The sequence below is a fragment of the Marmota flaviventris genome, chromosome 17, assembly GCF_047511675.1.
Source record: "Marmota flaviventris isolate mMarFla1 chromosome 17, mMarFla1.hap1, whole genome shotgun sequence".
In the NCBI taxonomy this organism is placed as follows: Eukaryota; Metazoa; Chordata; class Mammalia; order Rodentia; family Sciuridae; genus Marmota; species Marmota flaviventris.
Window position 1 is genome coordinate 17043033 of NC_092514.1, and position 13052 is coordinate 17056084.

Consider the following 13052-nt stretch of genomic DNA (forward strand, 5'->3'; position numbering starts at 1 on the left):
TGTTTATTTTGTATCCTGCTATTTTGCCTAATTCATTTATTAGTTCTAGAAGTTTTCTGGTGGAATTTTTGGATCTTCTAGGTATAGAATCATATTGTCGAGAAATAGTGCTAATTTGAGTTCTGTATCCCTTAATTTCTTTTGTATGTCTAATTGTTCTGGCCAGTGTTTCAAGACCTATATTAAATAGAAGTGGTGAAAGAGGGCATCCTTTTCTTGTTCCAGTTTTTAGAGCAAATGCTTTCAATTTTTCTGCATTTAGAATGATGTTGGCCTGGAGCTTAGCACAGATAGCTTTCATGATCTTAAGATATGTTCCTGTTATCTCTAGTAATGTGCAATATTAATTAGACATTCTAAATTTGAACAAGATGATTGCTTGAGCCCACACAGAGAATGGGATTTGAAGATCATAGGCTAGAATCTGGAGTACTGGAATGGACAGATACTTTATAACATTGTTCTGGGTAAAGTGTAACCGGGTGCTTGCACAAAAAGCTGTGAGCCACCTCCCAATGATAACTGATAGAACTTTGACAAAAAGAGCGTTCATTCAAAGGGTAATTACTCCCTTGCTATTAGTTGAAAACGCCCCTGTAATTGAATAACAGAAAATATCCCTGAAACACAAAATATGCATGATGTCTTAGGTGATGTTGGAGGCATGGTGTAATGGGGAGGGCTGGTAATAAATGAAAAGGCTTGTGCAGAAAGCTACTCTCAGGAGACAGAGTTAGTTGACATATTCCTGAGCAGTTTGGTCTTTTCCCTAGGACTGACTTTAGAGCAACCTGTGGAATTGTGGGATTCTATCCCCACTTGGACTCTTCCCTTTGAACAGCTAGTGATCGACAAGCAAAGAGCTGGTTGGTTTCTGGGTGGCTGCAGCACACATGCAGTGAAATTAAGAAAAGGTAAAAGCAGATCAACTTTGTAGGTTGAATAACATGATGTTTGCTCTGCATTTGGTTTTTATCCTGACTGATGGGAGTCAGGCTCAGTCACCTGCCCAAATTATGAGGCAGAAGGACAAAGGAAAGCTGGTCTATTTAGGGATTGCCTCTATGGGGTACAACCCATAGAAATCACTAGGGGATGTGAAAGGTGCATTGAAGTAGGAGTTGCCATTGTTTACCAGAAGACCCTCCGTCCAGGATTGGGACATAATTTGAATTGACAAGTAGGTTTCCCAGTGTGCTTGCTTGAGTTGGTCACCTGGGTGCATGGTAGGGGGCTGTAGCAACACACAGATGGGCTGTTTCCAGACATGTTGAATTTGCACCCTGTGAGGTACAAGGTATCGGTAAGAACTGTCCTGTCTGTGAGGGAGGGAGGAGGATGGTGCCTCTGACTATGGGGCAGATTCCCAGAAGAGAAGGCCTTGCCCAGAGCTGGCAATTCTGTATCCCTGGGACACTATGGTCTGTACCTGTAGGAAGAGAAATAGACTCTGGACTGGCTCATGTGGTCTTGAAAGCTGATGAGTCCCAAGATCTGTCTTCAGCAAGCTGGTGGCTCAGGAGAACCAATGGTGGAATTCCAGCCTGTCCTAAAGGCCTGAACACTAGAAAGCCAATACTGCAGTTGAGGTGAGAAGGTGGTTGGATGATACCCAGGAAGTGATGTTCCAGTTCATATCTGAAGGCAGATGAAATCCACATCATGGCTCAAAGGCAGTTGGGCAGGAGCAGAGCAGTTCACCATTACTCAGTGTTTTTTCTCTATCCAGGCCTTCAACTGATTGGATGAGACCACTCCTGATGGGCAGGACAGTCTGCTTTACTTAGTTTACTGACTCACATGTTTCTCTCATGGAAAACAACTTCACAATCACACCCTTACTCAGGTTTTCTAAATATGTGAGACCCCTATGGCCCACTGACGTGTTGACCCTTGAAGTAAACTGATAACAATCACTTATGTTTCACTTAGTAATAAAAAACTGTCTGATACATGAGCTGTTAAATGTTTCTCATCTTCTTGACAATAATACTTCAATGACTTTACAAAACCATAAGAGATTACCCCATAAATTCATAAATCAATTTATGATTAGGAACAAAAATATACAGAATTTATATGAGTCGTAAAGTCTAATTTTTCACTAGTTAATTCACAAGCTACTTGGATTAAATGTGATATAAAAATCTACAAATACATCCAAGCTGTATATAAAATATGAACAGATACATAGTATATGTTCCCTGATATATGATATTCTATCAAAGGCAAAAGTATAGGGACAAGGAAAGGATCAGTGGTTGCCAAGGATTAGGCAGAGGGAGGGGTAAATATGTGAGGCACAGGATTTCGGGGGCAGTTAAACTGTTTTGTAGGATACAATAATAATGGATACATATCATCATACATTTGTCCAAACCCATTGAATGCAGGATAGCAAGAATAAAATCTTTCATTGGGTGATAAAAATAAGTGAATGTTTGTTGTAAGAAACATATCACTTTGGTGGGGGATGTGGACAACTGGGAGCCTGTGGTAGCCAAGAGATGTACAGGAAATCTCTACCCAATTTTGATGTGCACCTAAAACTTCTCCAACAAATGAAGCCTATTAAAAACAGCAACAGTATTACCCTATATGCATGTATGATTACACAACTGGTATAACTCTGTCATGTACAACCAGAAGAATGAGAAATTTTATTCCATCTATGTATGATGTGTCCAAAATGCCTTCTACCATTGTGTATAAATAGTTAGAATAAATTTAAAAATAACAACATATTACATCCCCCAAAATAGAAGAGAGCCATGTAAATTAAAATTATTTATAATAGATAGAAATGAGAGAATGCTTAGTACTTACAGGACATGAATATATAGATTACTACATATTATTAAATAATGAGAATCAAAATATGTTTGAAGCCAAATACTAAATAATCATTAACAAGTACCCATTTTCATTTCTAACTATTGTAACCCAGCATTTCCAAGGCACATTTATAACAATATCTGTCAATGCAATTAACAAGTAAATGAATATGGAGTTTCTTGAATGTTAATCCTGCACAACAAAAGGCAAACACATCAGTTTTTTAAAAACTATTATTTTTAAAAAGACAAAGCTAATATGCAAATGCATATAATATTCTTCATATTCATGCAAATTAAAACCTCTCTACGAAAAAAAAAGTACTCTGAAGTCTAAAGTACAATGAAACTTTTATTTCACATCAAAGTTTTTTTCCTACTTTTCAGTAGATGTTCTTAGTGGATTCAACCGCAAGATAGTGAAATTTGGGCTCTACTTTAGGGTCCAAAAGATTGTGGCCTGTGGAATTAAACATTGTCAGGACCACATAGGCACAACAAGTTTTGTAGCAGACAAAATCTCACCCTTGCATTTGAAAGAGAAAAGGAACTTTCTATTTTCGATGGAAGCACTTCTTGCTCCATTGCATTTTTAATCTTTACATCAGGAGTTGTAAAAATGCCAAAAAATGATGTGAAAAAAGAAATTTAATACATGTATATTGTGTCATTTATTTCAAAGCATACCTTGAGAGCATATTTAAAGGAATCTGATAATTTATTCCATTTCAGTGTGTGGCTATATACCATAATCTATAGCATATAAATATTTACAAAGGGCTTTGGTTCACATTTTGAAGTTTCCATGCTATGATTTGCTATTCCAATTTTTATGATGATATATAAGGAACGAATTAATCTATTAATGTTCTACCAAATTTCACTGAAGAATTTTGTTAGAGCCTAGCATTTTTAAAATATCACAACTCTGAATGCATACTGAGCATGCATATAAATCTAGTGAACCAAAATTGGTTTTCAAAAAGATCAACAAAAGTGAAAGTCCTTTATCTGTGTGTTTAATAAAAAGGAAGACTCAAATTACTAAATTATGAAAGTGAGAACATTACTATTCACTTTACATTCATAAAAAATTTATCTGTGCACAGTGGGGATGGTTGCAGTCATAGCTACTCAGGAATCTAAGGCAGACAGAACACTTGAACCCAGGAGTTCAAGGTCATCATGTTCAATATGGACCTTGACTCAAAAAATATATTATTAGAGAAAACTATGAAAAAGTATATTCAAATAAATTGAATAACTGGTAGTAAATATGAAATTCTAAGAAACACATCACCTTCTAAAGACTAAATCTTGAGAAATGATAAAAAAGAGAATACACATAAAACTCACAAGGAGGTTAAACTAATAATCCAAAACAACTTTCCAATGAAAAGTTCTAGACCAGAATATCAAGTGTACCAGATGGTTGATTCTGAACCACATGGATGGTTCTGAACCAGATGACTTCACTAAAGAAGTGTATCAGGGTTGGGGTTGTGGCTCAGAAGTAGAGCACTCACCTAACATGCATGAGGCACTAAATTTGATCTTCAGCACCACATAAAGTAAAATAGATTGTGTCCACATATAACTAAAAAATAAATATTTAAAAAACAAAAATCTATCAAATGTTTAAATAAGGGCTGGGATTGTGGCTCAGTGGCAGAGTGTTTACCTAGCATGTGTGAGGCCCTGGGTTGTATCAACACCACATAAAAATAAATAAAAAAGGTATTGTGTACCATCAACAGCTAAAAAAAAAATTTTAAAAATGTTTATATAAGCATTGCCAGCTTTCTTTTCCAAACTTTTCCAAAATTCAAAGAAAACACACCTTATGCATCTGAGAGGCCAGGAATAACCTGGTACTGAAGCCAGGCATAGAATTGACAGGAGAAGGAAATTCTAGATCATTATTCCTTATGAATCCTGGTGCAGAAATGTTCACAATGATAGCAAGTGCAATTCAGCAACTTATTAAAGTGACTGTATAATATGACCAAGTACAGTTTATTCTAGGAACACAGGAATAGCTCAACATGTGACCATCAATCAATAAACCACATAAGCAGACTGAAGTAGAGGGGGAATATCATCATCTCTGCTAAAGTAGAAGAAGTGTTTGAAAACATTCAACACCTTAAGAAGAAAAAAATTACGGTTAACAAAGTTGAACTAGAAGGAAACTACCTCAACAAAGATATTACATGAAAAGCCACAGATAACACCATACTTAGTAGTAAAAGCTTGTTTGGTAAAATTGGCAAAATGTTCAGGATGCCTGCTTTCCCCTTCCACTCAATATAATATTGAAAGTTCTGGCCAGAAGCATAAGGAAAGAAAATGAAATTGAGGCATCCAAATGGGGAAGGAAGAAATAAAAGTATGTCCCAACACAGAAGACATAACACATATGTAGAAAACCCTGAAGATGTCACACAAAAGTGTTGGAACTAATAATTTCAGTAAAATTGCAGAATATAAGGGTAACATCCCAAAGGAAATTGAAAACACAATTCCAAGGCATCACACTTGCTGATTTCAACTATGAAAAGCCAGGATATCAAGACAGCATGGGACTGGCAAGAAAACAGGCACATAGTCCAGTAGAGCTGAGCTGAGAGCCCAGACTTCAACCCACACATGGGGTCAAGTCATGTTTGGGGGCCAGAAGCGCATGAGAGGGCAAGGAAAGACTGGGCACCCACACACAGAAGGATGAAATTGGACCCTTATTTTATGTTCCATACACAGAAAGGAACTTGAAATGGAAGACAGAGTTAAATATTTATCAGCCCTGAAACTCTCAGAAGAAAACCGAGGTGAAATCTCTTGATTTGGGTATTAGCAATGATTTTTTGGACATAACACCAACAGGATGGGCAACAGAAGAAAACTAAACAAGCAGGGCTACAAAAGCAAAGGAATCCATCCATAAAATGAAAGGGTAATGACCAAAGTGGGGGACATATTTACAAAGCATATCTGACAGGAGTTAAGATGTCTCTAATAGTGGGGAAAAGGGCCTGCCTTGGCATTTTCCCAAAGGAAGTGAAAGGTTACCAATAGGTATGAAAAGGTGCTCAGCATCACTAATGGCTGGGAATGCAGATTCAAAACCAAAATGAGGTGTCACTGAGCACCTGTTAGGCTGGCTCTTGTCAAGAAGTCTAGAGAACAAGCGTTAGCATGGCTATGGATCAAAGGGGGGACCCTTGTACACTATTGGTTCAGAATTTCAGCTTTACAAGTAGAAAGTTTCTGGAGGTGGGCAGAGGTGGTTACTGCACAATAATGTATTTAATATTATTGAAAACATAGAAATTATAAAGATGGTTAAGTTTTATAACACATGCTTTTCCCATAGTTTAAAAAATTAAAAATTAAAAATTCATGTTGAATAAAGGACTTGGAAAACAGACTTGACCTCAAAGCTCTAAAGTTGATTCTGAGCGTTTGGTTTTTGCATCAGCACGTTATTCATATTCATAACAGCTTGGTAGTTGGCAACAGTGCTACCTGATCATTGCTATTATTTTGATTATGCTGAAAGATCCACATGTCTTCTGTAATTTGTGGTTGATTTTTTTGGTTTCAGCAACATTGGGGTCATCTCTTTCCTTCCCAAAGAAGTTAGTCTCTTGAGAGCCTCTTCCTGTTACCTCCATGTGCAGCCAGCTTGATGGGAGCCTTGAGAAGCCAGGAGACATGGAAATCAGGGGCTGCCTGCAGCCCAGATGTTTATAATGAGGGGAGTTTATGTATATAAAATTATGTCATCTGCAAACAGGGATATTTAGACCTCCTTCATTCCTGTTTGGATGCCTTGTATTTTCTTGTCACCTCTTATTTCTATGGCCAGTACTTTCAAAAGCATATTGAATATACATGTTCTTTTGTTCCTAATCTTACAGAAAATGATTTCAGCTCTTCTCTACTTAGTGTGATGTTGCTTTGGTCGTGGTCTCTGAACATCCTTTCTTCATGGTCCACTTTATTTTCAAGATCATTTATTTTGTCTTTGAGGCCTCAAACCTGTCTTCAAAGTGTTTTAGTCTGCTGGTGGTGTTTTCCATTGAATTTTTAATGTGGCTTATTGAGTCTTTCACTTCCAGGATTTCCATTCAGCTTTTTTTTTTTTTTTTTTTTTTCAGAATCTCTATCTCTTTATTCGAGGGATACTTTACTTCCCATATTTTCTCTTTACTTTCACTCCATATATCTTCTTTTAGCTCATACAACAATTTAACTATGAACTCTCTAAATTATTCTGACATTTCCTCCACTGCAGTGTTGATGGGATCAATTGTTAAAGCATTATCAGTTGATGGGATTGGTTGTTAAAGCTTTTGGGATGGTTCCCTTGCCTTTTCATATTGTTTGTATGTCTACCCATCTGTTGTGATAGCTGTCATTTTTTTTTAAAAGGGACTACTTTGTGAGCCCTCGGTTGGGTGAATATGCAGATATTGGTACTTTAAGTCAATATGAGACTTTTGTTGATCCCAATATCAGCACCACTTTGAGAAATGCCACCAAACCCTGTTTACTATAATCACTCATTACCAAGCCTCCTGCTATTCAACCTTATGAGAAACACAATGTTGACATTGTTGTCCACAGTTCCTCAAATCCAGGTCTAAGCTGTAGTGAAGTTCTGGAATAGGTTAAAATTAGTTTATCAATTGACTAAAATGCTATAATTTTAAATGAGGGCTAAAATTGGGGAAGAGGAAAGATTGGGGAAAGAGATGAGAGGGAGGAAGGAAGGAAAAGAAAGGAAAAAGGAAGGAAAAGGAAGGATGAAGGATGAATGAATGTGTTTGAGGTAGTAGCAGATAACCAAAGAAGATAAATATAAAGGGTAAGAGGAGCAGCTGTAAACTGAGCCTCTCAAATAAGGATATGAAGATTGATTCCAGTTAAACCAGTAGATAAAACAGTCAAATGTGTTGAATCTTGGCTATTAGCATAACCACTATTATTCAATTGAAAAAGTTCAATGTAGACATTAGAGTTATTTATAGTAAATCATGCCAAGGTGAAGAAAATTCTTTTTGGATCTTGGTTTGGGTTTCATTGGAGTTCAGACCCAAATGAAAGATGTGCATCCTTCTTTGGCTGTGGGTCCCTCCATCATTGCTGGGGCACAGGAGCCACTTCCCTGTTTGCTGTGAACCTCCCACTGGCCAGTTCTGGTTTATCAGCTCGGGGGTCTGAAGTTGATGCTTGGAGAGTTCAGTGTTGTGTTCTAGTTGTTTCTATTGTGAGCAGGAATTCAGGAGGCAGACTGGAGAGTCCCACTGATTGCCATGGGTCACTGTCTACTGCTCCCCAACACAGGATCCTTTTCATGAATGTGAATTTTCTGCAGGTACCCCCTGGCCAGTACTGCCCTCTGGGTTACTGAGGTAAAGGGACTCAGGTGGTTCACTTGGGTTCTAGTTTCCACTACTCCAGGTTATGAATGGAGGGTATTGATTCTCTCTGTTGACTCTGACTGATACAAAGTCCAGCCAGAGTCTAAACAATGCCTTTTCCTTCACCACTTGTGAACACTGGTCAGGCTGGGAGCACACATTCCCTATTGCCATGGATCATGCAATTTTCCACCTTAACTAACCTCCCTCCAAAGTATTTTGTTCTTTTTGGTGCAATTGTAAAAAGAATATTACTATTTGGGTTTTTTTTTTTTTGATAGATGATTATTAAGGATATAGAAATGCATCTGCTTTTCTCAGGTGGATTTTGTCTCCTGAACCTTGACTGAACTTGTTAATTAGTTCTAACAGTTTTCATTGGAAAAGAGTGTAGCATTCTCTATGAAGAGGACTTGTCCTCTGCCAACAGAGGCGGCCCTTCCTTGTTCCTTCCTGGTTTGGATTCCTGTGGTTTCTTTTTCCTCTCAGATTCCTCTGTCTGGGGTCTTCAGCACTACATGGAACAGACATTGCTGCAGGGTGGGCAGCCTCACCTTGGTCATGATCTTAAGGAAAAGCTTTCCATTTTTCGGCCACTACATACAACATTTGATGTGGTAGATCCTGTGTGAACTTTATTGTCCTGTGGTGCATTCCTTTTTACCTAATTTTTGTAGTCCATCCATCATGAAAGAGTGTTGATTTTTTTCAGAATCATCGTTCTACACCTAATGAGATAATATGATTTTATCTTTCATTCTGTCAGTACAGTTGACCACATTGAATTATTTTTGTGCTTTGAAACATTTTTGCAACTGGGATAAATCTCATTTGGTCCTAGTGTATGATTTAATCATGTTCTGTTGAATTTATTCTACCAGTATTAAGGATTTTTCTGTCTATGGAAATGAGGTATATTGCCCTGTACCTATAAGTTTTGCTAATATTACAGTAACTTTACAATCTGGCCTATTCAAAGCTCATCCAAGTTGTATTAAGAATCCTCCTTCTCAGATAGGAAAGAGAAAGCTAAGCACAGCCCCACCATAATTCCTTTCTATGAACCTGAACTCGCCCTTCTGTGCTGTTCCAGGGATGGACCCCACACATTGAGCAATCGCTGTGGGAGGCCAGGCCATAATACTCAATTTGTCACCTGGTACCATTAGTCCTGCACCAAATCCTGTTTGAAAAAGCCACAGCAGTTCTCATTTGCATTTACTGCAGATTTACATCACTGATGTGTCCTTTATCAAATGAGATCCTCTGTAGAGACACCCTGAACACACCAATGTGTTCATGTAACAGCTTCCTTGACTTCTCTCTTTGTGGACACAGATAGACCCACCTCAGCAGCCACAGCATTTCCTGGAGGGTGGGGAGCAGATGTGGCCATCCACCCCCTCTACATGGAAGTTACTGAAGGCTCCAGTTCTGGCCATTTCCAACAGTGCTGGCAGGATAAGTACCTAGCTTTCGACATGCTGGATGAAGGAAGGGACACATGCTAAGGACTTGGAAGGGTGCTCCCAAATGATTCTGAGGAGTATCCATGGTCACATCTCCCAGGGGATCTGCCCAGGCCTCTGTCTCCTGTATTCTCACCAGGGCTGTTCAGCACCAGCCTTAAAACCTGCCCATTCAGTGGGGACAAACAACCTCTCAGTAGTAAGTGTGTTGACCATGGTGTGTCAACATTCAAAGGTTCACAGTTACTATGAGCAGTGATTCCTTTTTGAATTACAGGAATTTGTTCTTTGTCCCCCTAGAAAAATGATTTTCTCATGAAGTTTGATGTGTCCCTGGGATGTTAATCTTATATTAGTCTAGGTTTTTTGGGGGCAGGGTCCAAAAAGTTTTATTTATATTTCACAGCAGAATGCATTAAATTCTTATTACATATATAGAGCACAATTTTTCATGTCTCTGGTTGTTTAAGGAACACTTTGCTAGTTGTAATTTGTCTTTCTAAGTATCTATGTTCTTTTTGTTTTTTGATCAGGAGTCAGTCATTTCCTTTATGACTTCTGACCCTTGAGTCAGAAAAAAAATGCTTTCAACTTAAATGTTATCAAAGTATTTTCTAAGAAGCTTTCTTTTTACATATACACTTAGACCTGCTAGATGAGTAGCACATAATGATATCCCAGTGATTTAGGAGGCTGAGGAAGGAGGATTTAAAGTTGGAGGTCAGTTTCCCCAACCTAGGGAGCTCCTCAGGAACTTAGTGAGACTCCATCTCATAAAGAAAAAAAAAAAAAAAAAAAAACTGGAGATGAGGCACTCACTAAATGCCCCTGGGTTCAATTTCTAATATTAATTAAACAAAAAAAAAAAAAAACCTAAAAATCTTGGATCTCTATGGCATTTACTATTCAAAGAAAATTAATTAACAGTCCCTGCCAATATTGTGTGGACAAACACAAAAGTCCAACTACAATGACATGAAAAAGCCAGAAGAGAAAGATCAGAGGGAGGGTGTTCCCTGGAGACAAGCAGGAGGGAGAGCAGGTGTGGGTGGGTGTGGGTACCAGACACAGGACAGTGTAATGCACTTAAAGCCAATTAGCTGAACTTTTTTAAAAAAATCTTACATTTTAAAATAAATTAGTTTCAATAAAAATACAAAAAAAGAAAAAAATAATAGGAGAGGTAAAGGGCAGTTCTGGGATGGGAGCTGGTGCAACGGGGGTGCTCAGTCGGTGGTCCAGGCTGTGTTCCCACTGGGAGCCACAGATCTGTTTCTGAACCTAGAGCTCTCTCTCAAGTGGTGGGTTGGTAATGCAAGATGAGCTGGACTTTCGTATCTTTTATCTTATGTTTACGATCTACTGCAAGTATGTATGTTTCTAAGTGCTTTATTATTCTACTTGGCTTGTTGATATTACTATAAATGATGTCTCCACATACTCTCTTGTTCAGCACTGGTGTGGAGAATCACAAACTCTAATGACAGGGAGCTGGACATTTTTGGTTTTGCCTGCTGGATATGGTCCCTGTTACAAAGCAGATTTATCTTTTCTCCAGGCATTGGACATTAGTAGTAGTAGTAGTAGTCAGTAGTAGTAGTAGTAGTAGTAGTAGTAGTAGTAGTAGTAGTAGTAGTATTTTATTTCCAAATAACACTGCTTTGAGGCAAAGGGTTTAAGTTTAGGGAAGCCACAGTAAACCAGCAAGAGGCTGACACAAAATGAAAAAGGAAAAGACCATGGATGTAACTCAGTGGTAATGTGCCCCTGGGCTGAAGCCCAGTAACAAAAAGTAAAAATAAAAAACATAAAAAACATATATCTCTATGGCATTTGTCCTTCTAAGGAAACATAATTAGTCCCTTCCAACTTTACACAGCCCAGAAGAAATCAGACTGCACTGGTTTAAAAAATGCAGACTCAGCATATCACAGGACTAGAAGCTAAGGGGTCGCTGGGGACTAGCAGGAGGGTGGGGAGGCAGTGATCATAGATACCGAATTCCGGAAGACGTTCTGGAACTGCATAGTGGTGACTAGTGCACAGTTTAGAGAAGGCACTTGATGCCAAATGACTGAGACTTTTAACAATGAAAACAAATCTTTAATTTAAAATAATACTAAAATAATAAACACAAATAATAAAAACAAATAAACCAATGGCCGGGGAGAAGAACAGAGGCTCAGGGTTCCTCTCAGGATGCGGTGCTGACTGAATGGCCAGCAGGGTGTGTTGGCCTTGATGGTCCACTGCAGGTTCCTCCAGCTCCAGTTCTCTATCAGATGGTGGAGTTGGTGGACCACGAACGGGAGCTTCCACAAGCACCAGAGCTGCTAGAGGAGTAAAGGTCCACAGACTATCCACGTTAGGTCCAGGGACAGAATATTCCCTACTGCCTTTCATACAATTCCATGCACAAAACCAACACCAGGCAGTGTTCCCAGAATGCACACAGAAAATGACAGCTCTGCCTCTCATTGTTCCTGCCCCGCCCCAGTTCCTGTGCAGTATGCTCTGCTTGTCCCTCCCTGTCCCATTGTGACACACTCATACCCCACCTCAGTCCTCCTCACCTTCAGCCTGTTCCTCCATGGGCTCAGGGTTTTCTGTCAAGGCTGGGACCTGGTGTCCTTGGTCCTCCTCCTCGGGGCCTGTGACAGTGACCTGGCTGTGGACATTACCAAGTGGGTAGTGAGGCAAATGCAAGTGAGGGAGTGAGGAGACCACCCAAGAGGGAAGGGGGGGGGTGCAGCACTATGAGACGCCTGGCCTTTCCTACCATTAGGTCAGTGATCTTGGCACCCCACAGTTCAGAGGAGAGGGCTGAAGCTCAGAGAGTCACAGGGCCAGTATCAGGACTCACAGCTGTATGTGACCCTGTCACCCTGGGCAGGGCTTACCTTCCCAACATTTGGCCCATCTCCTCTTGGATGGAGGAACTTGAGATGTTTGAGGCCGAAGAGAAAGAGTCATAGAAAGTGGGCTCCAGGGTCTCCTCCAGGTCCCCTGGGGAATACGCCTGGAACACATATCCAGTGCTGGTATCATCCCCTCTGTAGCCACCTTCTTGGTTGGGACATTGAGGAAACATATAGTCAGTGCCAAAGTGATCCACCAGAAGTGTCTGGGGATGGAGTCCAGTGCAATATCCAAAGCACATAGGGGCTTGTCCCACAGAGGGGCAGGAGAGCCCCAGCAGGGCAATGGCTGGCAGAGTTCAAAGAGGAATTGCTGAGGGGATAGTTAGAAACACAGCAGCTTCAGGCCAGTTTGTTATCTGAGCAGAGGTGGCAGCTCTGTGCATTAGGAGCTTATCCCCTGAG